Genomic DNA, 26648 nt, shown 5'->3' on the forward strand with positions numbered 1-26648 from the left:
GTCAAGGTACATCACATTGTTATGAAGAGAGGTGTGTTGCAGCGATGGTGTTTGATGTAGTTTCTCTATTAATGAGGGCTCTATAAATAATGTCATATCAGAAAGAATTAATGTGAAGGCCATGTTATTGATATGGGGCATGGTTGTCATAGCAAATCAACTCTCTAATCATTTTGCATATGGTCTTCCTCCGTACCGCACCAAGAATGTTGGGGCAAAGTTCTGCAGCACTGTGGCTGATTAGTTGCTGAGGGGGACCCTGTGAAAGGCACCTCCACTGAGGACTCCTTCCTAAGCTCCACAGACAGCATTCTGTAAATTCAAAAAAAAGTGTTTTAGAAAATCTTGTGTTCTTGAACCCATGACCTTCTGACTCAGAGGCAAATCAGTGGTTTACAGCTTAATATAAAGTTATACATTTATAAATTTTGAAGTAATAGTGATTTATATCACAGTACTTTAGCACTTTGAAAAAAGTTACTCCAGACAAGATTGACTGATTTTTTTTTGTTTCGCGATTAACTCTTAGATTGCCAGCAGCTCCAGCGAACTTCTGGCTCTCGAAGCTGCCCAAGTTTTGGAGATTTCAACTCATGCACTGTAACTCTGAAACGAACAATAATGTTACAGCAGGAATGCTACTGAGTATGATGGAGGGGGTGGATATTGAGTCCATTAGTGGGGTGCTGATCAACCACACTGCTCTGTCCTGGACGGTGTTCAGCTTCTTGAATGTTTGTGCACTGCACCAATCCAGGCGAGTGATGAGTATTCCCCTGTTCTCCTGACTTGAGCCCTGTAGATGGTGAAGTGCCTTTAAGAGATCAGGAGGTAAACCATTCATTGCAAGAGTACTCTGCCCTGCTCTTGTAGTTATGGTCTTGATCTGGTTGGTGCAAATCAGCTTCTGGCCAATGATGTTGATGGTAGGGGTCTCAGCGATTGTGGTGCCACTGAAGGTCACAAGGAGATGGCAAGTCTTTCTCTTGTTCGAGATGGTCATTACCTGGCACTTATTGGCACGAATGTTACCTGCTATTTGTTAGCCCTAGCTAAGATGTTATCCAGGTCCTGCTGTGTGCTGCTATGGGCTACTTTCATTATCGGAGGAGTTGTGAATGAAGCTGAACATGATTTAACACTGTCCTTATAAAACAGCATATCATCTGACTTAACATGAGCAATGCAACAGAAGATCTGTTAGTATGTACACAAGATTTTCTTGTTGCAGAGGCAGAAAATATTTTTTTCACTATAAAAGAAAAGCAGTTATTTCTTGGGCCTGCTAACCTACAGAGAAATAATCACTCTTTAAATTACTTCAGAAAGTACATAAGAGGAATTGATTCTCTAATTGACCTGAAGATGCACCTATTTACAGCAGTTAGATCTTGTGACCTTAAAATATCAGGCCAACATACACACAACTGCAGAATAATACACTTTACATGGCACACTGCTCCTGTCCTTATAAAAGAGCAGATTCTAAAACTTACCATAAGCAGCACCATGGAAGATTCACTCACCATTTCTAAATAATGATGTATATTGTGGCCTTTTTAAAATGTTATTTTCTTGCAGAAAGAAGGTTAAATTGTTATATTACTGTTTTCTAGTGCTTCTGAGGTATAACAATTTGGTCTGAAGGCGAGACTCATTCTCAAAAAGTAGCCCCGGATTGACTGAACACTGGCTCCAAAAACAGTTTTTCATACAGGGCATTAGAAATCAAGCTAACCATGTCACTGAAGCAATTAAGACGATCTTTTAATGTCTTTTTCAGTGCAACATCAGGCACTGCTGACTCACTTGATGAGAACTGCCAAAATGAGTTATCTGGTTGCAGCATTCCAGGGGTTAAAAGTTGCAGAGAAATGATCACGTAATACTTTTTATTATTTTCCCCCAATTTTCTCCTGGAGATATTTTTTCCTGTCATAAAGTCCCACAGCTGCTGACAGTCCCCTAGTGCCTCTTCCAAATAGCCATTCTTGACATTGAGCATTGAGTGGTGAGTATGTGGCAACATATTTTACCATAGAGCGGCTCATAACTGGGTCCAATTTTGTCCACACCCACATACAGGGCCAGGCAGCCAACTAGTGCCCTATCTGGGTGCAAGAAATTTAACACACACGCCAAGAATCTTCCTAGGTTGTACAACTTAGTTCTACATCAGGATGTACTGTTATCTATTGGGAGAGCCACAATTATTGTACTTAACTCTAATGTACCATGGAGAAATGTGATAATCAGGCTTTGGGAGCTGCTGCGGACTTTACTCATTCAACAGCAGACCTGTCAAGTTTAATGCGTTTGTATGCAACAGATATTGCTCTAGTCACATCTATGACATGACCAGAGCAATCTTTATGGCTTGGGTTTCCAATTATGTGTAAAACTGGCCTTTACAACTAATTGAAAGAAACAATTTTCTTTAAAGTTATTCCCACCACTTATTATAATAACTGCTTCGGACAGGTTGGGTCCACGGGCATAGAAGAATCAAAGTAGAATTAGGTCGATCTGCAGATGCTTCAATGTTCTTTTATTGTGGAGCAGATGTTTCTTTTCTCCATTCTCCATTTGTTCCATGGGAGGATGTTTTTGCTGTAAGTTCACACCATTTCCAAACACTAGAGATGGTGCAAACAAAACTGAATGTACGAGAACTAGAAAGTGTGAAATTTAGTTGAAGGCTTACACATATCAGACTCTACTGAAACCTTTGGCGGCGTGTGAATTAATACGTTTTTATATATAAAAAAGTTTAAGTTGAATTCATCAAAATTTACACAGTTTCTTGACTAATGGCATACGTTTCACATTACTTGCAGATGTATACATTCATGTTCTTGTATAGTTCTGTACATTTTGATAGCACTACATGTTGAGGGTTGACAGGGCCAGAATTGTACCTTGATAGAGTGGGGCTTGGGTTGAGTGAAAAGTGGTTGGGCTCCCTGGACACTGGGTGTTATAGACCCAGTTTGGACTTCCACCACCATTTGTGTATGATGAGACTGCAGAACTATGAGAAGTTAAGTTCCTCTGCTAGGGTAAGCATTCTCTGTGCAACATTGGGTGTCTCGCTGGATTTAGTCTGCAGATAAATAAAAACGGCCAGGTTTCCCAGCACGACCTCATGAATTATGAACCATCTTTAACCTTGGGATTTACTACGTAAAGCCTTCTGTAAACTTTTATTCCATGTTCAAAAAAAGTGCTGGCAGTAAAATATGCAATTTTTCTGATGAGCTGAAAGCATAAGCTGAAATCTAAATTAATTTAATAAATATATAGAAGTAATACGCCCATGTCTGGAATAGGCACACATATGCTGTTTAAAGTTTGGTAACTGTCCCCGAGATAGCTCATTTTATTTCAGATGATAGTAGATGTTTATATCTTGAGAAGGCCGAGGTTAGGTATGATGTGAAATTATACTGCAAGTCCATGCATGTGATGTGTTGAGTTTCATCTGGAACACTTTCGATCTAAACTAGGTCAAGTGCTTTTTATATAAAAAGGAAAGCAGTTATGTTTTTTAGTATGGCAGAATTTTTTAATTGCCAAACTAATTCATTCTATACTCCCCATACTCTCCCCAACCCTATCCCTTTTCGCTTGCAGTGTGTCTTCCATGATAATTGACATAAGCCTGTTACCATAACTTACTTAATGGGGATGGGTTGAATGGAGAACATGCTGTCCTTTTTTTAAAAATTAAAACAAAATACAGAAAATGCAAACTCTAAGAACAATACTTCGAATCTACTATTTATTTAAATGCAGCGGGTTCACAGAAAAAAAAAACAAATAGCATTCTTGCTCAAATATTAGGAATGCCCAGTCTACAATTTTCACCCATATTTATATAATGCCAAAAGCTCTTCAGGATGGCAACATCCATTTGGTGTGAAATGGGGCTCAGTAGCGCCATTGTTTGGGCGCTACGGATGCAGTTTGGGGACCAAATTGGCGACTGACTTCGGCTGCGAATTGTGCTGAACACCATCATGGTGAGTGCGACAGCGCATGCAGCTAACGTCCACTGGAAGTATGCAGAGCAGGCAGATCATGACGTTAATCGTGTAATGCTGATTTGACACCAGCGGTGCCATGTTGGCGCTCAATGCTCCAGCCAATGCCCTTACTTTGGGCTGGATTTTATCGGCGCTCAGAGGGTGAGTTTGGAGGCGGGTCAAAGGTTAAAATCGTTTTGATTGACGGCGGGTTGCGATCCCGTCGTCAACCTTCCTCCAAACAATTTTCCCAAGTGTCGGGTCCCCGATTTGCAAATGAACCCGACACCTAGCGGTGGGAAGAGGATTAAAGGCAATTACCTGCCTATTAACAGTTAGTTGACAGCCTGTTTTTGAATTTTGCCGCTTCTGGCTCGGGTTCCCCGATATCCGGACACCACGCCAGGTAAGTGTGGCGTGTTGTGAGTCTGCTGTAATGTTTGTGGAATGATGACAGCTGCAGAAGTGGTGTGAAGGATCCAATGTTGCACATGGTAAGTCTCAGAGGAAAGAAAATGTTGGGAACTGCATTTTTAATATATTTACACTTTTCTTTAGGTTACAAGTTTTTAAATCCATGTCCAGTGTCACCTCACTGGGAGAACCTCTCTCACCAGTGACAGATCGCTTCTGTCATCTCCTGCAGCTGCCATCTATTCCAGCCTATGGAGGGAGTCATTGGAGAGCCTGGGTGCAAGAGGTCACTTTTGTGCAGTGATTGTCAGTGTTTTCAGCACCTCAATGCTGTCAAACACTGAGAAATCAACTGTCAAAATAAAATTGTGCGTGGTCCCTTTAAGGAAGCCGGCAGATGACGCGTCATCAAATGACGTCATCTGACCCGCTTCCTCTTAATTGGCCGGCAAGCCCATAGGGCGGGCTTAACAAGGTCAATCAACGTAAAATCACATCTGTGGGCCGGATGCAGCTGGGGGCGGGATTAGGAGCTGGAAACCAACTGACCCGCACCCAACTCGCCTCCATTAATAAAATCGCAGCCTTCATCTCACAGAGCTGAACACACGTCAAGCAGCAGGAAGGAGGGATCATCAACTACTTACAGATTAGTTAGATTTCTTCTGGCTGTTGCTACAATTCTACAAGTGTTTTGTGCTTACCATAGTTCTTTTAAGTTACAAAAGTCTACAGGGAGTGGTGTGGCAGGTGCTGAGGACTTCCATATCCACCCAGGGTGTTCAGGGAGCGGTTCTCTTACCTGAACCTCAATGAGGAACAATGTGTGAGACATCTGCTCCTCACTAAGGAGGTCCTCACTGAAATCTGCCACCTGGTGCAGCCACAACTGCAACTTCAGAGCAAGGCAAGGACCGCATTGCCAGTGGCTGTGAAGGTGATCGTGGCTGTGAACTTTTATGCGTCTGGCTCCTTCCAGGCTGGTGCTGGAGATATTAGCAACATCTCGCAGTTTGCCATCCACTATTGCAAAAGGGAGGTCACTGAAGCTCTCTATTCAAAGAGAGCTAACTGCATTTCATTCTCTATTGGCAGAGACCAGCAGGCGGAGAGAGTACACGGCTATGCTAGGATCGCAGGTTTCCCCATGGTGCAGGGTGCCATTGACTGCATACACATTGCTTTGCGGGTGCCGTCTGTCAACTCTGCCATGTACCGGAACTGAAAGGGATTCCACTCCCTCAACGTCCAGCTGGTGTGAGACCACAGGCAGCGCATCATACAGGTCAATGCCCGGTATCTCCTAGCAGCAGTCATGATGCGTTTATTCTGCGGCAGTCCGCTGTGCCAGCTGTATTTCAGCCACCGCGGCAAACCAAAGCGTGGCTACTGGGCAACAAGGGCTATCCGCTGATGACATGACATGCGCAGCGTGCATACAATGAGAGCCATACTGCCACACAAAATGTGAAAGAGCAGACCATTGGCATACTGAAACAACGCTTCCGCTGCCTGGACCGCTTTTGGAGGAGCCCTGCAGTACTCGGCTGAGCGGGTCTCGAGATTCGTGGTGGTTTGCTGCATAACCTCGCTATCATGAGGGGATAGCTCTTGCCACCAGCTATCCGGTGATCAGCTGAGGAGCAGGTGCACGAGGAGGAGGAGGAGGAGGAAGAAGAGGAGGATGGGAGGAGGTAAAATAGACAGCCCCTTTCTGCCCAGGCTGTATGTGAAGGACTATTTCGAGTGATACCAGTAACCACAACCCCAATTCCCCATTCACCAATAGTTCCACACCATAGAAACATAGAAACATAGAGATAGGAACAGGAGTAGGCCATTCGGCCCTTCGAGCCTGCTCCGCCATTCAATGAGATCATGGCTGATCTTCGTCTGAGATCATAGCTGATCTTACCAGTTCAGTACCCCGTCCCCGCCTTTTCTCCGTAACCCTTAATCCCCTTAGCCTTCAGAAATATATCCAATTCTCTCTTGAAAATATTTATTGAATTAGCCTTCGCAGCCCTCTGTGGCAGGGAATTCCACAGGCTCACCACTCTTTGAGTGAAGAAATTCTTCCTCATCTCTGTTTTAAATGATTTGCCCGCTATTTTTAGACTGTGGCCCCTGGTTCTGTGCTCCCCGGCCATTGGAAACATTCTCTCTGAATTCAGCCTGTCCAGGCCTGCCATAATTTTATATGTTTTGATGAGATCCCCTCTCAATCTTCTAAACTCCAGTGAGTACAAGCCCAAACTATTTAATCTCTCTTCGTAGGTCATTCCCGCCATTCCAGGTATCAGCCTGGTGAATCGCCGTTGCACTCTTTCCATGGCAAGAACATCCTTCCGCAGATGGGGCGACCAAAACTGTACACAATACTCCAGATGCGGTCTCACCAGCACCTTGTACAGCTGTAGTAAGGTATCCCTATTCCTATACTCGAACCCCCTTGATATGAAGGCCAACATACCATTTGCCTTCTTAATCGCCTGTTGCACCTGCATGCTCTCCTTCAGTGACTGGTGCACAAGAACACCCAGGTCCCTCTGCACTTCCCCATCTCCCAATCTATTGCCATTTAGATAATAATCTACCCTCCTGTTTTTACCCCCAAAGTGGATAACCTCGCATTTATCCACATTATAGTGCATCTGCCACGTATCCGCCCATTCCCCCAACCTGTCCAAATCGCACTGTAGCCTCCTGACATCCTCATCAGAGCCCACCCCTCCTCCTAGTTTAGTGTCGTCAGCGAATTTGGAAATATTGCATCCAATTCCCTGATCCAGATCATTTATATATATTGTGAACAGCTGGGGTCCCAGGACAGATCCTTGCGGCACCCCGCTGGTCACTGCCTGCCACTCCGAAAATGAGCCGTTTATTCCAACTCTCTGTTTTCTATCCGCCAGCCAGTTCTCTATCCACGTTAATACTTTGCCCCCAATCCCATGAGCCTTAATTTTGCATGATAATCTTTTGTGTGGAACCTTATCGAAGGCTTTCTGGAAGTCAAGGTACACCACATCCACTGGCTCTCCCCCATCTATTTTACCAGTTACTTCCTCAAAAAATTCCAGCAGATTAGTCAAACACGATTTACCCTTTGTAAATCCATGTTGACTCTGTCCGATCCTTTCCCCATTTGTCAAGTGCTCCGCTATTTTATCCTTAATAATGGACTCTAGCATTTTGCCCACAACCGATGTAAGGCTTACTGGTCTATAATTCCCTGCTTTCTCTCTACCCCCCTTTTTAAATATTGGGGTAACATTAGCTACCCTCCAATCCACGGGTACTGTTCCCGAGTCAATGGAGTTCCGGAAGATGATCCTTAGAGCATCTGCTATCTCCAGGGCCACCTCCTTAAGTACCCTAGGATGTAGTTTATCAGGCCCCGGGGATTTGTCGGCCTTCAGTCCCCTCAACTTACCCAACACCATATCCCTAGAGATACTAATTTCTGTCAGCTCCTCCCTCTCATTAGTCCCTATGTTTGCCGATATTCCTGGGAGGTTATTTGTGTCCTCCTTTGTGAATACAGAGCCAAAGTATGAGTTTAATTGGTCTGCCATTTCCTTATTCTCCATTATATATTCTCCCGAATCGGACTGCAAGGGATTTTACCAGTCTTTTCCTCCTGATATACCGATAAAAGCTTTTGCAGTCTGTCTTTATGTTTGCTGCAAGTTTACTTTCGTATTCTATTTTCCCCTTCCTGATTAATCCCTTTGTCCTCTTTTGCTGTATCCTGTACTGCCCCCAATCTTCCGGTCTGGTGCTTTTTTTTGCCAGTTGATATGCCCTTTTTTTTGATTTTATGCTGTCCCTAATTTCCCTCGTTATCCACGGTTGAGTCACCTTTTTAGGTTTATTTTTATGCCAAACCGGTATAAACATGTTCTGGAATTCTTCCATTCTATCTTTGAATGCTTGCCATTGTCTATCCACTGTCAATCCCCCCAGAAACACCACCCAATCAATCTTACCCAATTCCCGTCTCATACCCTCGTAATTCCCTTTATTTAAGTTCTGGACCTTAGTCTCTGATTCAATTTCCTCACTCTCCATCTCGACTGAGAGCTCGATCATATTATGATCGCTCTGACCCAAGGGGCCTTGTACAAGAAGATTGCTGATAAGTCCCTTCTCATTGCACAATACCCAGTCTAAAATGGCCTGATCTCGAGTCGGCTCCTCGACATATTGGTCCAGATAACCGTCCCGAAAACATTCCAGGAATTCCTCCTCCTCAGAATTTTTACTAATTTGGGTAGTCCAATCAATATGTAAATTAAAGTCACCCATGATGACAGCTGTGCTCTTATCGCACGCTTCTCTAATTTCCCTTTTTATGCCTTCCCTCACCTCCATATTACTATTTGGAGGCCTATATATCACACCCACTAACGTTTTCCTCCCCTTGCTATTTCTCATTTCTACCCATACAGATTCCGTTTCATCCGAGTTAATATCCTTCCTTTCCATTGCATTAATCCCCTCCTTTACCAGCAATGCTACCCCACCTCCCCTACCTTTTTGCCGATCCTTCCTAAATATTGTATATCCCTGGATGTTAAGTTCCCAGCCTTGCCCACCCTGCAGCCACGTTTCTGTAATCCCAATCAAATCATACTTGGTTACCTCTATTTCCACAACTAATTCATCCACCTTGTTCCTAATGCTTCTCTCTGTCACTGACCACCACAGCGTCCACTTGGCCACAATGCAAAAATAAAAGCCACCACAAAATAAACATTCCAAAGAAAATTTATCAATAAAATCGTTTTATGCAACTGAGTGGCTAGCTAGGCCATTTCAGAGGACAGTTACGAGTCAACCACATTGCTGTGGGTCTGGCCAGACTGGGTAAGGACAGACTGATTTCTTTCCCTAAAGGACATTAGTGAACCAGATGGTTTTTTACAACAATCTGGTAGTTTCATGGTCACCATTACTGATATTACCTTTTTATTCCAGGTTTATTTAATTAACTGAATTTAAATTCCCCAGCTGTCATGGTGGGATATGAACTCATGTCTTCAGACATCTAGATTACTAGTCCAGTAATATAACCACTATGCTGCCGTACCCCTAATATCATATTGCATACAAATGTAAACTAATCACCCTTGTGCATTGCCTTAGTGCCTGTCTTCTGTGTGCCTTTGCCTGTCCTAGTGCTCCTACACAGTGCTACCTCAGTAGCAGCAGCATGGCTGGTGGAAGGCTGCTGACTTTCAGTGGGGGACACTGCAGATGGCCTTGCAAGATGACCTCGAGCAGCTCTGGGCCTAGAAGGCCCGGCTGCGGACTGCACCATCTCGGCATGGGTGGCAGCAGTCTGGGTTGGCTGGCTGACAGGCAACAGCAAGGGCACTGGCGGAGTGACAGGAGTGGGAGCAGGAATGCTGTCATCCTGAGAGAGGAAAGCAGGTTTGTGCTCCATGGAGCCACTGCCACTTCCCTGGGGGGTGTTGGAGGACAGATTGCTGGACTGCTGTGACACCATGCAAGCCCCTTTGAACACTGCAATCCACTGCCATGATGGCAGCAGTCTGAGCTTCCACTGCAGCACTCATGACATTGGGTGGTTGCTGCTTGTGCTGCAATGGAAGTTGCGACATCAGCCATCAGACACGTGGTTGTATTTACAAGTGTACGAACGGAATTGGCTAGCTCTTCCACGCTGGAAAGGATGGGCTCCAAGCCCTGTGCCAAGTTGGTGCGGGACTCCTCCATGCTCCTTAATATTGAACGCAGGCATTCTGCCAGGCCTCCCAATGAACCAAGCATTTTGTTGTCCATCGAAGTTCACATCTGAGGCAAGCTGGCACCTGCGCTATCCTTGCCCCCTGCCCTGGCTGCAGCATACTCGTGCCCGGTGTCTCACCACGTGCAGATCCCACCTCTAATCTATCCTCTAAGATATGCGCAGTGTCAGTATCTGAGCTGGTGGCTGTGAGTGTGAAATCAAGTGACCTCGTCCTCACCAATCTACCTGTCGCAGATACATCTGTCTATGACAGTATTGATAGCAGTGACCACCGCACAGTCATTGTGGAGACGAAGTCCCGTCTTCACACTGAGGACACCCTCCATTGTGTTGTGTGGCGCTACCACCGTGCTAAATGGGATAGATTCAGAACAGCTCAAAACTGGGCATTCATGAGACGTTGTGGGTCATCAGCAGCAGAATTGTATTCCACCACAATCTGTAACCTCATGACCCGGCATATCCCTCACTTTACCATTACCATCAAGCCAGGGGACCAACCCTGGTTCAATAAGGAGTGTAGAAGAGCATGCCAGGAGCAGCACCAGGCATACCTAAAAATGAGGTGCCAACCTGGGGAAGCTGCAACACAGGACTACATGCATGCTAAAAAGCGGAAGCAGCATGCTATAGACAGGGCTAAGCGATCCCACAACCAACGGATCAGATCAAAGTTCTGCTGTCCTGCCATATCCAGTCGTGAATGGTGGTGGACCATCAAACAACTAATGGGAGGAGGAGACTCCATGAATAACCCCATCCTCAGTGATGGTGGAGCCCAGCACATGAGTGCAAAAGACAAGGCTGAAGCATTTGCAACCATCTTCAGCCAAAAGTGCCGAGTGGATGATCCATATCGGCCTCCTCCTGAGGTCACCACCATCACAGAAGCCAGTATTCAGCCAATTCGATTCACTCCACGTGATATCAAGAAATGGCTGGAGCGCACTGGATACAGCAAAGGCTATGGGCCCTGACAACATCCCGGCTATCGTGCTGAAGACTTGTGCTCCAGAACTAGCCGCGCCTCTAGCCAAGCTGTTCCAGTACAGCTACAACACTGGTATGTCCTGTCCACAAAAATCAGGACAAATCCAATCCAGCTAACTACTGCCCCATTAGTCTACTCTCAATCATCAACAAAGTGATGGAAGGTTTCATCGACAGTGCTATCAAGCGGCATTTACTCACCAATAACCTGCTCACTGATGCCCAGTTTGGGTTCCACCAAGAGCACTCGGCTCACGACCTCATTACAGCCTTGGTCCAAACATGGACAAAGGAGCTGAATTCCAGAGGTGAGGTGAGAGTGACTACCCTTGACATCAAGGCAGCATTTGACCAAGTCTGGCATCAAGGAGCCCTAGTAAAGCTGAAGTCAATGGGAATCGGGGTGGCGGGGGGAACTCTCCACTGGCTGGAGTCATACCTAGCACAAAGGAAGATGGTTGTGGTGGTTGCAGGTCAATCATCACAGCCCCAGGACATTGCTGCAGGAGCTCCTCAGGGCAGTGTCCTAGGCCCAACCATCTTCAGCTGCTTCATCAATGACCTACCCTCCAATATAAGGTCAGAAATGGGGATGTTCGCTGATGACTGCACAGTGTTCAGTGCCATTCACAACTCCTCAGATAATGAAGCAGTCCATGCTCGCCTGCAACAAGACCTGGACGACGTTCAAGCTTGGGCTGATAAGTGGCAGGTAACATTCACACCACACAAGTGCCAGGGAATGTCTATCTCCAACAAGCAAGAGTCTAACCACCGCCCTTTGACATTCAACGGCATTACCATCACCGAATCCCCCACTATCAACATCCTGGGGGTCACCATTGACCAGAAACTTAACTGGACCAGCCACATAAATACTGTGGCAACAAGAGCAGGTCAGAGGCTAGGTATTCTGCAGCGAGTGTCTCACCTCCTGACTCCCCAAAGCCTTTCCACCATCTACAAGGCACAAGTAAGGAGTGTGATGGAATATTCTCCACTTGCCTGGATGAGTGCAGCTCCAACAACACTCAAGAAGCTCGACACCATCCAGGACAAAACAGCCCACTTGATTGGCACCCCATCCACCACCTCAAACATTCACTCCCTCCACCACTGGCGTACCATGGCTGCAGTGTGTACCATCTACAAGATGCACTGTAGCAACTCGCCAAGGCTTCTTCGGCAGCACCTCCCAAACCCACGACCTCTACCACCTAGAAGGACAAGGGCAGCAGGCGCATGGGAACACCACCATCTCCAAGTTCCCCTCCAAGTCACACATCACCCTGACTGGAAAATATATCGCCATTCCTTCATCGTCGCTGGATCAAAATCCTGGAACTCCCTCCCCAACAGCACTGTGGGAGTACCTTCACCACACGGGCTTCAGCGGTTCAAGAAGGCGGCTCACTACCACCTTCTCAAGGGCAATTAGGGATGGGCAATAAATGCTGGCCTTGCCAGTGACGCCCACATCCCATGAATAAATTTTTAAAAAGTGACGGTGCTGTGTCTTCATCATCACTCTCTTCTTGGTGTTCCTCCACTGCCTGGCCAGGTTGCACTTCTTGGATATCTGAAAGGAAACAGGCACATGGGTAAGGTTGTGTTGGGGGGGAAGGTAAGAGGTGCATGCTTATACCATCTTCAGCTTGTAAATCAGAAGAGATTGTGGGATGAGGGGTAAGTGGGATGTGAGAAGGAGGATTAGGTATGAGGATATCGTCATCTTCGATAGTTTCAGCCCCGCCGCTGGCCACGGCCTCAGCAATGGCCATTCAATAATGGCCATCACCGTCTCCTCCATGGGGAGTTAGGTCAGGCAGATGCGCCTATCCCCCTACGGGTAGCCTCTTCTGCCTCCGGTTGTGTGCCCCCAACTCCTGCAAGAGAGAGGGAAGTGTGTCAGTGAGCGTGGTGCAATATGTTTGGGTGATGTGGCTGTCATGGTTGAATAGCTGGCAGTGTTTGCAAGCTGTGAGATCTGAGTGTGAGGCTTGCAGCAGTGCTAAGTGTGTGAGGGTGAGGTGGCGTGCTGCCTGCATTGCAATCAACGGGCGCGGGTTAATCGCGCATCGCATTCCCCGTGCCCGTTTTCAGGGGCTATCCAATTTATGTGGTATCCAGGCAGCTGCATTTACCCAAGTTATTTCTACTCTTCTCTGTTGAATAAACGTATTTTAAGATGTTGAACTGATGTGTGGACCAGATATTGGAGAGAAACCATTTTTTTTCCTGCTGAATAAAACAGTGATTTTATTAATAGTTTTGTGCCACATATAAAATCCACTGGATGTTAACTTGTCTGATTTTGAAAGTATATGTAACTACACTCAAACTTTTTAACCTATTTTATAAATCTAGTATTATTAGGGACCATCATAATTCACAACTTTTCACAAAAGTATAGATTCTTCTGCAATATTCCCTTCCTTCCGAAAAATGTACTGCTAAAACAGTTGAAAATCATATTATACTAGCTGATCTCCTGTGGCATTGCTCATGGCGGTTTGAAATGTGGTTGCACATTTAGCTCTTAGCTTTATCTGTCCCTTTCAGGTCACTGTTCAGATACTTTGTGCAGGGAAGTGGCCCAAATAGGGATACTCGAGAGCAATTAGAAGCTCATTACTGCAGAATGCTGGAATTCTGAAATAAAAACAGAAAATGCTGGAAATACTCGGCAGAGTTAACGTTTCAGGTCAATGACCTTTCGTTCCAGTTCTGACGAAGGGTCATCGACCTGAAACATTAAATCTGTTTCTCTCTCCACAGATGCTGCCTGACCTGCTGAGTATTTCCAGCATTCTCTCTTTTTATTTCAGAAGCCAATTGCTGTTGCTGTTGGAAGTTTCTCTGGATTGGTTGATTCCTCTCCTTAGGGTGAAGCCTCAAGATCAGGAAAAACTGCAGGAATTTATTGCCTCTCTGCTCAATGACTTGGAACATTTTTCGACATTAGTAGTAGTGTATAAGTGCAAATAGTTATTGTTGTCTTGAAACATCAGGCATATTAGCATGTAAAGAGCATCACTATAGGTGAATGGGGGATAGGGTCGCCAACCCTCCAGGATTGGCCTGGAGTCTCCAGGAATTAAAGACTAATCTCCAGGACACTGCTCCAAGCAACACAGGAGAACAATCAAAGGGGCTTCAAAGAAATGGTGTTTGTTTCTTCATTTTCTTTGAAAATTTTTGTTTACTAGTTATAAAAATATCAGACATGAGGAAGAAAAGCTGTTTGACTGACATTGAAGGATCACCCAATCAGCTAGTGAAGAGTCTATTCACTTGGCGATTGGCGTGGGAAGGTGGCCCACCATGAGGATGGACATGTTGGCCGACCAATGGCGGGAGCGTGAGGGGCAGTTGAAGGCAGGAGATCATGTGACGAAGCCTCCAGGAATATGTCCAATCAGAGTTGGCAACCCAAATGTGGGGGGGTGGGGGGAAGGTTACAAAACATGTGCTGCAGTCAGGAGAGGCACCGGGTCTGCAGGATCTGATGCTGAAGACCTTTCTAAACCCAGCATACACAAGCAGTAATTCTGTCAACTCATACAAGGGGTCACTTTGGGTAGTCTGCAGCAGCGGCATGTTGAAACTACTACAGTCCAATCATCATTGTGCACATTATTAGCGCTGGGCTGCAACTGTGTTAGAAATGTCAGCAAGTGTTATCCTAAATCTTTAAAAGGAGATGGCCCTCGCAATAAACAACTGCAGAGAGGCTTGTAAAATTGCCTTTCAGAAGAATGTTTTACGCAATCGACAAAAACTCCGCAGACTCCTTAGTTGTGTATGTGGTAGAGGGATGTAAGCTCAAAATTAGGTCATGTTTGATCTAGGATTGAACTTGTTTAAAATGCATGTAAATACCACAATGTAATACTGAATAACTTTTAAAGTAAAACATTTCAAAGTAAGCAGTATTTTTTGAAAAGGAGTACCGAGAAAAAAACTGGGAGAACTTTGTGCTTCACGTGTAGACACTTATGATTTTTAGATGTAAATGATGTTATGTCACGTGTTTAACAGTGACAAAGGGTCCACCTAATAACCTATCAAAGTTGACAATGCTGCTTTAATGATGTGACACCTACTGTCTTCTGTCAAGTTGGATGTTAGCTGCTACATCAAATTTGTATCATGCTGCACCATGTTCATAATGCTGCCCTGCTGACATCACAAGCGAGTCTGTCTTTATACTTGCAACTCTACAAAATCTGTGATTATGGAAGCTGTCCTTATCTAGTCTTACCAATGTAGACAGAAGTAATTGGCCTTTGAAATTTGGTAAACATTTTTTTTCAGAACTTATCAGGCAGCTTGATTTTATGGCACTTTATTTTAGTTGCAACATATTTTCACACATTACATTCATTAATACGAGATACTAAGTGAGAGTGACAGCAAGTGAGCTTTATAAAATGGCTTGCAAATAACTGGGGAGACTGGTTCGGATGCTAATGGCAGGATGTTCTGCTGAACACCTGATGACTCAGTGTCTGGTGGGTTCTGGCTGTGCAGCACAGTTTTGGAATGGATGAAGCGTGTCTCTTGATTCAGTGCTCAAGTTGTGTAGGGAATGCTGCCGCTAACCAGAGATAGGGTCCAGGTTTTAGAAAACTTTTCCTGATTCAACCACCTAATGAATCCATGGATTACTGATATCACTTTTTTTTAATCTAAGATGTGGGGATCGTCTTGAAACTGACATTCAGTTGATGGAGATTTTGTTCAATTACCTTAGGGACGAGGAAAGAAATAGTACAGTTTTATGTTTGTGGATGTTTTGTCTGTGGAGATTAAATAAGTTGGGTAGAACCCATTACACAACTAATGGCACTGTTGAAAGGAATGGGTTGGAAGAATCACCTTTTCTCATTCCATATTTTATCATGTTCTTGTAAATCTTTGTGTTGGGAAATGTTTGTACAAGAGAAATTAAACACAATCTCATTGCTGCAGGTTTATTATCCATAAATAACTGTAAATGCTATTGCCAATGTGTATTCTATCCAAAACAAAGCAAGAAAATGCTGGTAACACTCAGCAGGGCAGGCAGCATCTGTGGAGAAAAGGAACAAAAATTAACATTTCAGAACTACTGAGGTATCTTTCTACAGGGTTATGCCTGCAATGTTGACTTTTTTTCCCTTTTCACCCCAGATGCTGCCTGACCTGATGAACATTTCCAGCATTTTTCTGTTTTTGTTTCCAATTTCCAGCATCTACAGTATTTTATGTTTTGTCTTTTCAGTACCTGGTTAATTAAGGCCTTTTGTAAAGAGTAAGGTAAGCAACAACTTTTATCAAAATCAGAATGGCCTGCGCTGCAGTTGTGAGGAACTGAAAAGCCAGCTGAAGTCAGCTGAAAGAGAAAGATGGTGCTTTAATAAAACTAAAATATAGATTGTGTAGGCGAACTGAAAGGGGAACTGTCTATTTAGATTATGATGTGTCAGCGTGCAAGTCACAAGTTAAGAATTCTATGTGTATCTTGATTTGAACTGAAAAGGTGACCTAAATTTGCTCTCACTATATGCCCTGAAATGAATTCAAGATAAATGAGAAGTGACAGGGAGGGGTGAGTGGAGTCCAAACTGTAAAGTGCTCACACTGTTTGGGGAAGTCTAGTCTATCAGAAGCCTCTATAATATCAAATTTCCACTGAAGTGCATCATCTGGAATTTCCATGGGAGTCCTCACAATCTTCTGCCATAACTTCCCTGGAGAAATACCGGGAAATTGGAAGAACTTTGCAGTAATTCTCCTCCCCCTATTTATCTACAGTGGATTCCATTAAGCATCAGCTTTTCATTGGTTGAGGAGGGGAATAGCAGTATGATTTATCCTGCTTATCACAAGGAGGAATATCAGTGTTTGGAAATGGAAGGTATTCCCACATTCTACATCCCGTGTTCTCTCTGCACTATCCTGACAATGCACCTGATCCCCAACATGACAAGAACATCCCCTAATGCACCACCTGATGCTTACATATCCCAAAATAACCATTCTTGGCTCTGCGTGACCATAAAAGTAAAGAATGAGCAGCTTATACCCCAAAACTGCACCGCTAAGAATTAGACTTAGACTGTCCAAAATTATTTCTTTCAGAGTGAATTCAAAGGAAAATTGTTGGTACTAAATAATATTTGCTCTTTGTAGCTGGTCTTTGGTTTTTACTATAATCAAGATAACAAATGAACACATGACTGCAGAATTTTCTTCCTGGCCCCAGATATTGCCAATTGACTTGGTAAATATTGTATTGTAGCATCTTCAAACTGCTGGAAACATCGAGTGACAATTCAATAATGCTACACTTTTTTCAACCAAGTTATTGATTTGAGTAAGCATGATTATTTCCTCTTGTTTAGTGTATTTTTTTCTTCTTTGTCCTTGTGTGGCTCAGTGGTAGCGCTCATGCCTCTGAGTCAGAAGGTTGTGGTTTCCAAGTTTCACTCTAGAGACTTCAGCACAAAATCTAGGCTGACACTTCAGTGCAGTACTGTCTGAGATGCTATCCTTCTGATGAAACATTAAACCAAACCCCTGTCTGCCCTCTCAGGTGGGTGTAAAAGATCCCATGGCACTATTTTGAAGAAGAGCAGGGGAGTTCTCCCCAGTGTCCTAGCCAATGTTTATCCCTCAACCAACATCACTAAAAGATGATGATTTGGTCATCATCTCATTGCTGTTTGTGGGAGCTTGCTGTGTGAAGATTGGCTGCCGCGTTTCCTACATTATAACAGTGACTACACTTCACAAGTACTTCATTGGCTGTAAAGCATTTTGGGATGTCCTGAGGTTGTAAAAGGCGCTAGATAAATGCAAGTCTTTCTTTCTTTTGCTTCCCTCTGAAACAACCACCTCCACCCAAGAGGACACGTGACTTTCCTTCAGACCCTTGCCAGTGCCAGTCTGAAACTGGCCACTAGAAGGTGCATGATTAGACCTGGGTAGCTGTTATCTTCCTCAGTATTTACATTTTCTGTCCTCCTCTCTTGAAAGAACTGAGTCCTGCTTAGGTATGGTTTTAATTGTGCCAGTTGGCTTTCTGTATCTCATACAAATGGACATTGGTCATGTATTATCCTTGATAATGAGTATCACTAGACTATTAAACCATGGAAGAACTCCACAGCGAAACCGGATTCTTGCCTCACTCATCAGGCATACCTGCATGAGGAGAGAATAGGCAGGTGTGAGGTGACTTTATTTGGTGAGCTAACCTTTATTGAAAGCACCGGGCTATCAGTTGCATCATGCTTTCTCTGGCTGTTGGTTGGCCTGGCTCACATACTCCCCTTCTGTGCACCCTCCTTATGCTGTGGGGAACAAGGTCCTTCCAACCCTCTCTCCATCATCGCCATTAGCTTCCAGAGGCAGGAAGCCTTTCCTCATTGCGATATTATGCAGAATGCAGCAAGGTACAGTGATTCTTGAGACAATTGCTGTATTGTCAGGCTCCACCAGATTTATCCAGGCACCTAAAACAGGACATGAGAATTCCTGTAGTCTGCACAATGACACTTCTTGTAGTGGAGTGGTTCTCATTGTATCTGTTGTCCCCCTCTATCTGCAGAAGCCTACTGGAGTCATCAATCAGCTATTCTGGGCCATGAGGCTGGCATGGTGGATTGTTGCATAATGAAAGCATCATAGCAGCTTCCTGGATATCAGGCATTGATGTGCTGGATAAGATGATTGGTATAGAATACTTGCTGGACTTTAATAGAGTGAAAACCTTTCCAATTCATAAAATTGAAGGGATTGTTATATGGGACTTTTAGTCAATTGCTCTTTGCACCTGTGAGAAGTGGTGATCAACTGTCTGACTAATGTGGCAAGGCCACCTGATGCTGCCTGGAAGGATCCAGCCACAAAGAAATTTAAGGCAGTGGTGACTTTGACTGATAGAAATCATGCTGCTCCCATGGTGAAAGTGGGCTGCAGGTCTAGAGTAAGCAGTTGACATATCTCCCCAATAGCCTCTGGGAGAAAGCACAGCCTTCTGAGGCACTGATGTCCAGAAAAATCTAAGTAAGATCTTCTTGGGCTGTAGACACTTGTGGATTGGTATGAGCACATAAGGAAGGGACGCCTTCTGTGATGCCTCACTCCAAGAGCCTCTAATCTAGCTTTTTCCATATCCTTCACTTCCTCCTCTTCTTCTTCATAGCACAAATAGAGAAATGCCCTTTGGTAAATCTGTATCCTCAATGCAAAGCAATACTTTGAGCTGAGTGAAGTTATCAGGAAAAGTCCTGACTGAATCTCCAGAGTACTAAAGAGATCAATATGCAAGCAAAATAACAGCAACCTACAGTAGCTGCACACTAAATGACCTCCTCAATATGGTATCCGCCTCATGGATGCCTTCCTGCAATGCTACTTACATAGTGCTGGTAATTATTTGGTTGAGGGTTAGCCCTGCCCCTTTGACCCCAATTACATAGGCGAATCAAGTGCAGTCTTTCTGTAGCAGATTTGAGACAGTAGCCTCAAAGAACCCCAAAATGCACATTAATTTGGAGAAAAATCCGAGTCAAAGTAAGCTGTGGCTTGCTTACAAGAATAGGCTAGTTCTGACAGGACCTTTACACATTTCTGAAGTGATGTGTTTTGGTATTTTCATCTTCCATCTATAAATGAATAACGCTAGTGAAGTCAAATTGCAGATTGGAAAGATGGTTGTACATTCATTTCTTGATACTGGATTTTGAGTTTGATCTTATTACTAGTAATGGATGGGAAGAGACGTTCTTAAGTGCTCATTTTTCACTGTTTCGATAATGTGGGAGGCTCAGAAGTGGTGCAGCCAATTTATTTTCATTTCAAAACTATGTTTGTTGTGGGAGGTGTGTGAGTCTCGGGTTATCCTGTACTTGAAGCAACAAGAATATGCTCCATGGGCATAAAAGCAACACTTGTACAAAGCTGTGATGAAGATGTGGAACATGATGTGTAATGGTCATGAAAGAGAACTATTCATCTGAAATAAAAGCAGAAAATGCTGGAAACACTCGGCAGGTCAGGCAGCATCTGTGGAGAGAGAAACAGAGTTAACGTTTCAGGTCGATGGCCTTTCGTCAGAACTATGTTCATCTGAATTGCCAATGTTGCTAAGTATTGAAAAGATAGGTTTTTCAAGCTAATGCGGCATCCCATGAAGCAGAAATGGACACAGCTATATTCAGTTACTCATCTGAGCCATCTTGAGTGTGTATGGGCTAATTTGTCTATAAGGTGTCAAGCTAAAGAAATAAATAGGGAATTTACAAGAAAAACAAGAGGGGAAAGCATGCCTAGAAAAGTACCCTTTCTCCCAGAAAAAGTTACAGATATCGACACGCCAACTGGGGTTCCTCCCCACCACCCCCATGTCCTCATGTTTATAATTTAAAGCTTCTGCTCAGGTCCAATTAGGAAACAGATACTGTGTGTAGAATTTCAGCAGCTTCCATCACTCCCTCCCACCCTTCAGCGAGCACTCTGAAAGCAGGTAGTAGTATGTGGACTGCATTTATATTCATCAGTCACAGAATATCTACCCAAAATGTCAGGCTACCTCTGACTGGCACTGCTAATTGTAGTGTCCGCGTATCAATAACACACGGACTGCAGGAGAACAATAATAACAGGTGTTTACTGAACAGAGGGTATGCTGAAACTGAAAGTACAGAAGCCTGCTACGGCTTTATATACAGGTGTGGTCACTGCTGGTACTACAGTATAAAATCAGTTCTCTCTTAAAGGTACATACACAACACTAATGAACAAAACATGAGAACAAAGACCGGTTGAGCAAATGTACTGATTATTACCTGATACAACATTTAGGTTTATGTGACAGTTCAGGTATAATGAGGGTGATTTCCCACTGCCCATTTCTCGCCTGAAAAACAGGTGGCCACCCCACTAATATCCAAGGCCCGCATGATGCAATTTTAAGCCGGGACTGTAAATGGATATGCAGCCCGTCCGCCTGAAACAAAGATGAATGGCTGTTTAAATATGAAAATATAGGTCCTACGCCAGGGGCACTCACTTGGTGACCGCAACTCGCCAGCAGCATGGTAATGAGACCCGAGCCTCAAAATGGTTCAGGTGTCATGCAGTCGCCAATGGGTGCTACTTGCAAATTGCCTGTTTCTTTTAAGTAGTACAGGACAGGCCTTGTATCAACCAGCAATAGTTATGATCTCATGCTGCCTCATTGGGTGAAGTTTGCCAATTACAGCCATCATATGTGTCCTCGAGATGTCACACAGACAGCCAGCCCTCCATTTTGAAATCCATTTTTGTATTTGTTTGTTTGATGCCTGATGGAAAACATTTGTGGTTTGGAGAAATTAACTTGTTGCCTTATGAGCTGCTCCATGGCGGTTCTTCATGAATTGAGGGAAAGCAATGATCATAATACTGCATCTTTCACTCTGGAGTTCTGACCCCATGCTGAGGTGCTCTAAACACATGACTGGGTCCATAAGAACATCCAAAAGTGAGAGATACAGAGAGTACATGCTGCTGAACGATGGGTTATAGAGGTTAGATGCTAACAAATGCCTTACTCCTGGCAAATAGTAGGCTAAAGAGGCAATACGCTAGTGGTTATACAGGCAACATGCTATGAACAATGAGCTACAGAAGATACACACTGGCAAATGGAGGGTTTATAGAGTCTACACCATAGTGTGAAATCACCACTATGGTTTTTCTGTTTCCCCATATGAAAAATGTGGGCCAAACACTTTTTTCAACAAGACAGTTGCATTTTTAACATTAGTAGTTATTTAAAACAGAATAGTTGTAACACACTCTTACGCAAAGTCATTAAACAACAATGAACCAAACAGGAAGACCAAGAGAGATACACTTTGTTCTGGGTAGGATGGTATCTAAATGTGCACTTACCTTTCATTGGAGAAGAAAGTACCAATGTGAGATACATCTCTGACCTAGTCAGTCATCAAGTAAAACACACTAAATAATAGGACACTTTATGATAAAGCAAAATGACCAGGATGTCATTTTTGGACTGAGCGCTTCTGTTGGAAACCTGTTCACAAAAATACACAAATTTCATCCAGTGTTGGTGTCCTGTGGGCTATTTTCCTGTGAGCTGTTTTCCCCAAAGCTCCACAGTTTTGTAATCGACATTATTATTCAACGGTGCTTCAGTGAGAACCATGCTGTTTTAACACGTGTTGAATGTGTAATCAGAAGCTTTATTCAGTAACCAAATGGCCAGTGAGTTCCACAAATCCAAAATGGATCAAGCTGTTGAAGCAGAGCCTGTGCAGTGCTTACCTGTTTATGCTTTTGTTGGTGCCCATGATGAACAAGAGAGGTGTGGGCGGGAAGTGCGCGATTCTTCACAGCTGTTCCATCTAGAATTCGATGAAGAATTACCTGAAATGAAAGCCTTCACATTCAAAGCCAATGGGCCAGTGAAGGGGTTAATATCGGAGGTCAAATGTACAAGCATTTATTGCTTTAGTGTGTGCTTAGTTGATGAAAACATTCCCCTCAGCAGTAGTCAAATAACTGATGCTTCAGGACCCACCAGAACAATAACCGCAAGTAAGACATTAACTATAGTAATGTTCATAACCTTAACAACTAACAGCAACAAGAGCACACTATGAAAAACCATGCCTGAACTCTTTTCTTGTTATATTCATCTGACTGTCAGGATTGCTTTTAAAAATCAAATAGAGCTATGACTAACATTAATATATTGCTTTAGTCTCTCATTTCGGTAAAGACTTTTTAAATGTTTTTGTCTAAATATAAGTGTTAATGATTTTATTGGGGCGGCATGGAGAATAACTCAGCTCAATTTTAAGGAGCTGAATTAACGTTAATAGGCATGCAGCCATAAGCCCAGTGGTGACTTATAAGTATCAGCCTTGCGTGTTCTTCTAGCTCCCTCACACTATAATCATTAACAGTTACCATTTGAAATTTAAAAACCAGACAAAATTAAACAATCAATAACATGATTCTTTTTAAATGGTGATACTCCTTCTTCAAACTGTTTAGCTGCAGTATTAAGAAAACAAACTCCTCTTAGCACACAGGCGCTCCAATTGCATCTTACACATCGGAAAGGAATGTGTCCCGAGTTCCTTTATCTCTATGTCAGTATTGTCCAATAGAAATCACTGACTGGCCACAGGTGTGGCTATGACTACACCATTTTAGCCACATGCACTAATTTTGGTAAAAAACATCTTATACACAATACAGGTAAATGTACTTCACCTGTTAACAAACATCTACCACAATTTATTCAGCGCAAAATTTTTGCAGTCTTTCTCTTTCCCCAAAGTGTGGAATTCTGGCATGAATTTATCAGACACAGCTCCCCTGGTGCAGCTTCCAGGTTTTTGTCCAGTAGTTGCGAGCGGCACTTTGACTTCATCAGAGTGATTGCTGAGAATGTTACCTCACACAATGGGACACGCCAGACCCGCCCCTGCTCTCCATCCAGAACGTGGTTGGATGCTGCTTGCATTTGCCATGATATGGACTGGTGGAGCTGCTCATTATTGATTGGGCTTGCTTTTTTCTGCTGCCCTTGAGTGGTGATTCCGTTGGTCAAGCTGACCATGATGAGGGCTCACCTCATCATACAATGTTGCTGGTGTTTCCATGGTGCTGAATATGAAAGGTTAAACATGTGAAAGTCCATTGGAGTGGGTTCAGTCGCACATGTAAGTTTGATGTTAAGGGCATTTGTCCAGATTCAGTGTTATTAAGACAGTTAGTGAAGCATTGCATCTTTGATTATTTTGCAAAAGGGAGTTGCAAGTTGTAAACTGTTCCAACTTCTTGTTACTGTTTAATTGTTTACTTTGTAATAAACCCAAATCATAGACTGTACCCTAATACAGCCATTTCACACACAGTGGCTATTCTTCCCTTATCTGAAGGCTAGGACAAGAGAGGCTCATGACATTTCCAGTGAACAAATTACAGTAACAAGGGCATCCTGATCAATTCTGGGAATACTACATACCAAATATTAGCCCGGAATTTGCGGTGGGTAATAACAGCCAATGAACAGCGTTCGCGGTCATTACCCCTCTGAAACTGACCGTAACTTCAGGATTTAGCACATGTGCATCCTAACGCGGAAATCCTGAAGTTGCGGTCAGTTATTCACTGCTCCGACACTGGTTCTTGTTCAGTGTCCTTGCTCAGGAACAACATCCCCAGCATCGAAGCTCTGACCATGCTCAATCAGCTCCGATGGACGGGTCACATTGTCCGCATGCCCGATACGAGACTCCCAGAACAAGTGCTCTACTCGGAGCTACGGCACGGCAAGAGAGCCCCAGGTGGGCAGAGGAAACGCTTCAAGGACACCCTCAAAGCCTCCTTGAAAAAGTGTAACATCCCCACCGACACCTGGAAATCCCTGGCCCAAGACCGCACAAAGTGGAGGAGAAGCATCCGAGAAGACACCGAACACCTCGAGTCTCTTCGCCGGGAGCAAGTGGAAGCCAAGCGCAGGCAGCGCAAAGAGCGCACGTCAACCCAAGCACCCCACCCACCCGCCCCTTCAACCACCGTCTGCCCCACCTGTGACAGAGACTGTAGGTCCCGCATTGGACTCATCAATCACCTGCGAGCTCATTTTTAATGTGGAAGCAATTCATCCTCGGTTCCAAAGGACTGCCTAAGAGAGACTGGTTGCACTGTGGCTCCCCCCACCCCCACAGCCGGCAATCAGTGTAATCAGTGAAACTGACGAAAACTTTGGCTTTTTTGCGGCAATATCGCTGTTAAATACCCCATTAAATGTTAGACCTTTTTGGATTAGATGGAACTGGGGTTTTAACAGCGTATTGACTGCCAAACAAATGTTATGGCCCTGAAAAACTCATTTTAATTTTGTGGAGTGTCAAATTTATCCATTTTAATAAAAATTACAATTTTTAAGAAACTTTTTTTAAAATGTTTAAAGTTTGTTCATATTCATTTCAGGTTTACCTTTTCCCCATGTGAGAGCGCCAATCTTTGTTTTGCTCTCTATAACATTTTTTAAAAGTCAGAATAAAAGAAGCTTTTCAATTCCTGGTTCCCGGTCTATGAGAATTCTGCATCGTGACTGGCAGCTTAGACAGCTTGTTGACGTCACAGCAGCTCGCGCTATGGAATTCCCACTAAACTACACTGATCTCAATTGAACGTCGGAAAAGCCGAACTTCTCACCACAGAGAGCTTTCTTTGTGGCCAGCAGCGAACGCCTTTGCTTCGCCGCTGACCGCAAATTACGGGCTACTGTGTATAGAAGTTCCCATTTTGGTCTGTAAGCAATGAAGGCTCACTTATTTTGTAATATTGAACTTTCCCCTTTTTGGCCAGTGCTCCATTGCTATAGGTTTGGATGAAATGTAAACCAAAGGCCCGTCTTCTTGTTCAGAGATTAAAAGTTCCCTAGCAGTATTCAAAGAAGATCAGGAACTTCTCCTAGTGTCCTAGCCAATATTCCTCCCTTAACCAATATCACAAACAGATTAACTGGTCATCCATCTAATTCCTGTTTGTTGGATCATGCTATGTGCAAATTAACAGTTACATTTTTCTACATAACAGTTACTGTAATTCATTGACTGTGAAGTGCTTTGAGATGTTTCTGACAAGGAATATATAAATGCAAGTCTTTATTCCAGAAAGTGTAACCAGAAAAAAATGTCCTTCTCTGAATTTCACCTGGATTTAATTTACAAAGCACTGGGAAAATTCCAATGGAAACAATCATACGACTATTTCAGAGAGTGCTAAGTAGAGGATTTGCTTGTCTGAATTTCCAACTTTTCAAGTCATAAATTGCTGACAACTTGCATAAATGATATTGCTAGAATAGGAAGAACTGTTGGAATAGAAAGAAAGATGTGCATTTATATAGTGCCTTTCACAGCCCCAGGACATCTAAAGGCACTTTACAGCCAATGAAGTACTTTGAAATGTAATCTGAGACTCTTAAGTCTGAGCCATCCTGTGGAACATCTGCTGCTGTGGGAAAACAATTGCTTAAATTCAGGTTTTCAGGCACTTGTTATTTACAATCAACAATCAAATTATATAGTGGTAACCTGGTTACCTGTAACACCTAACAACATGCAGTCTACTCCTGTTCAGTCAAATGCCTCTTTTGCTCAACGAATATTTGGCTTATCCAATAGTTCAACGTAAGCAATTTTAATGAAATAGCACAGATAAATATCAAAGCCATTAGTGAAAAGCACTTGACTGAAATTTGAGCACCGTGTAAGCTGTGCAATGCAATGTTCAGTCATTTCACAAGCTGGTCTCTGATTGTGGTTTGCTTCCTGCTGACAGCACGTTCATCCACAAAGTACTTACTGTCGAGAAAGTTCAGTCAGGACATCTGGCTTAATTATCAGACACTT

General features: G+C 43.7%; 1 protein-coding gene and 1 long non-coding RNA gene across 2 annotated transcripts in view; one reads left to right on the top strand and one right to left on the bottom strand.

Moving 5' to 3' along the window:
- The window catches only part of LOC147106076 (proline-rich protein 5-like), a 131635-nt gene that overhangs the window by 3340 nt on the left and 101647 nt on the right, over positions 1 to 26648 (top strand). The window lies entirely within an intron of this gene.
- The window catches only part of LOC147106077 (uncharacterized), a 33413-nt gene continuing 22315 nt past the window's right edge, over positions 15551 to 26648 (bottom strand). The window contains exons 2-4 of the long non-coding RNA XR_015081329.1: positions 22534 to 22648; positions 21048 to 21208; positions 15551 to 16282 (exon numbers count right to left, since the gene is read on the bottom strand). This is a non-coding gene — a long non-coding RNA (uncharacterized LOC147106077). The remainder of the gene's footprint in view (positions 16283 to 21047; positions 21209 to 22533; positions 22649 to 26648) is intronic.

This window comes from Somniosus microcephalus, chromosome 16 (genome assembly GCF_052327205.1).
Source record: "Somniosus microcephalus isolate GS21.2 chromosome 16, FLI_Smic_1.0, whole genome shotgun sequence".
NCBI classification, from domain to species: domain Eukaryota; kingdom Metazoa; phylum Chordata; class Chondrichthyes; order Squaliformes; family Somniosidae; genus Somniosus; species Somniosus microcephalus.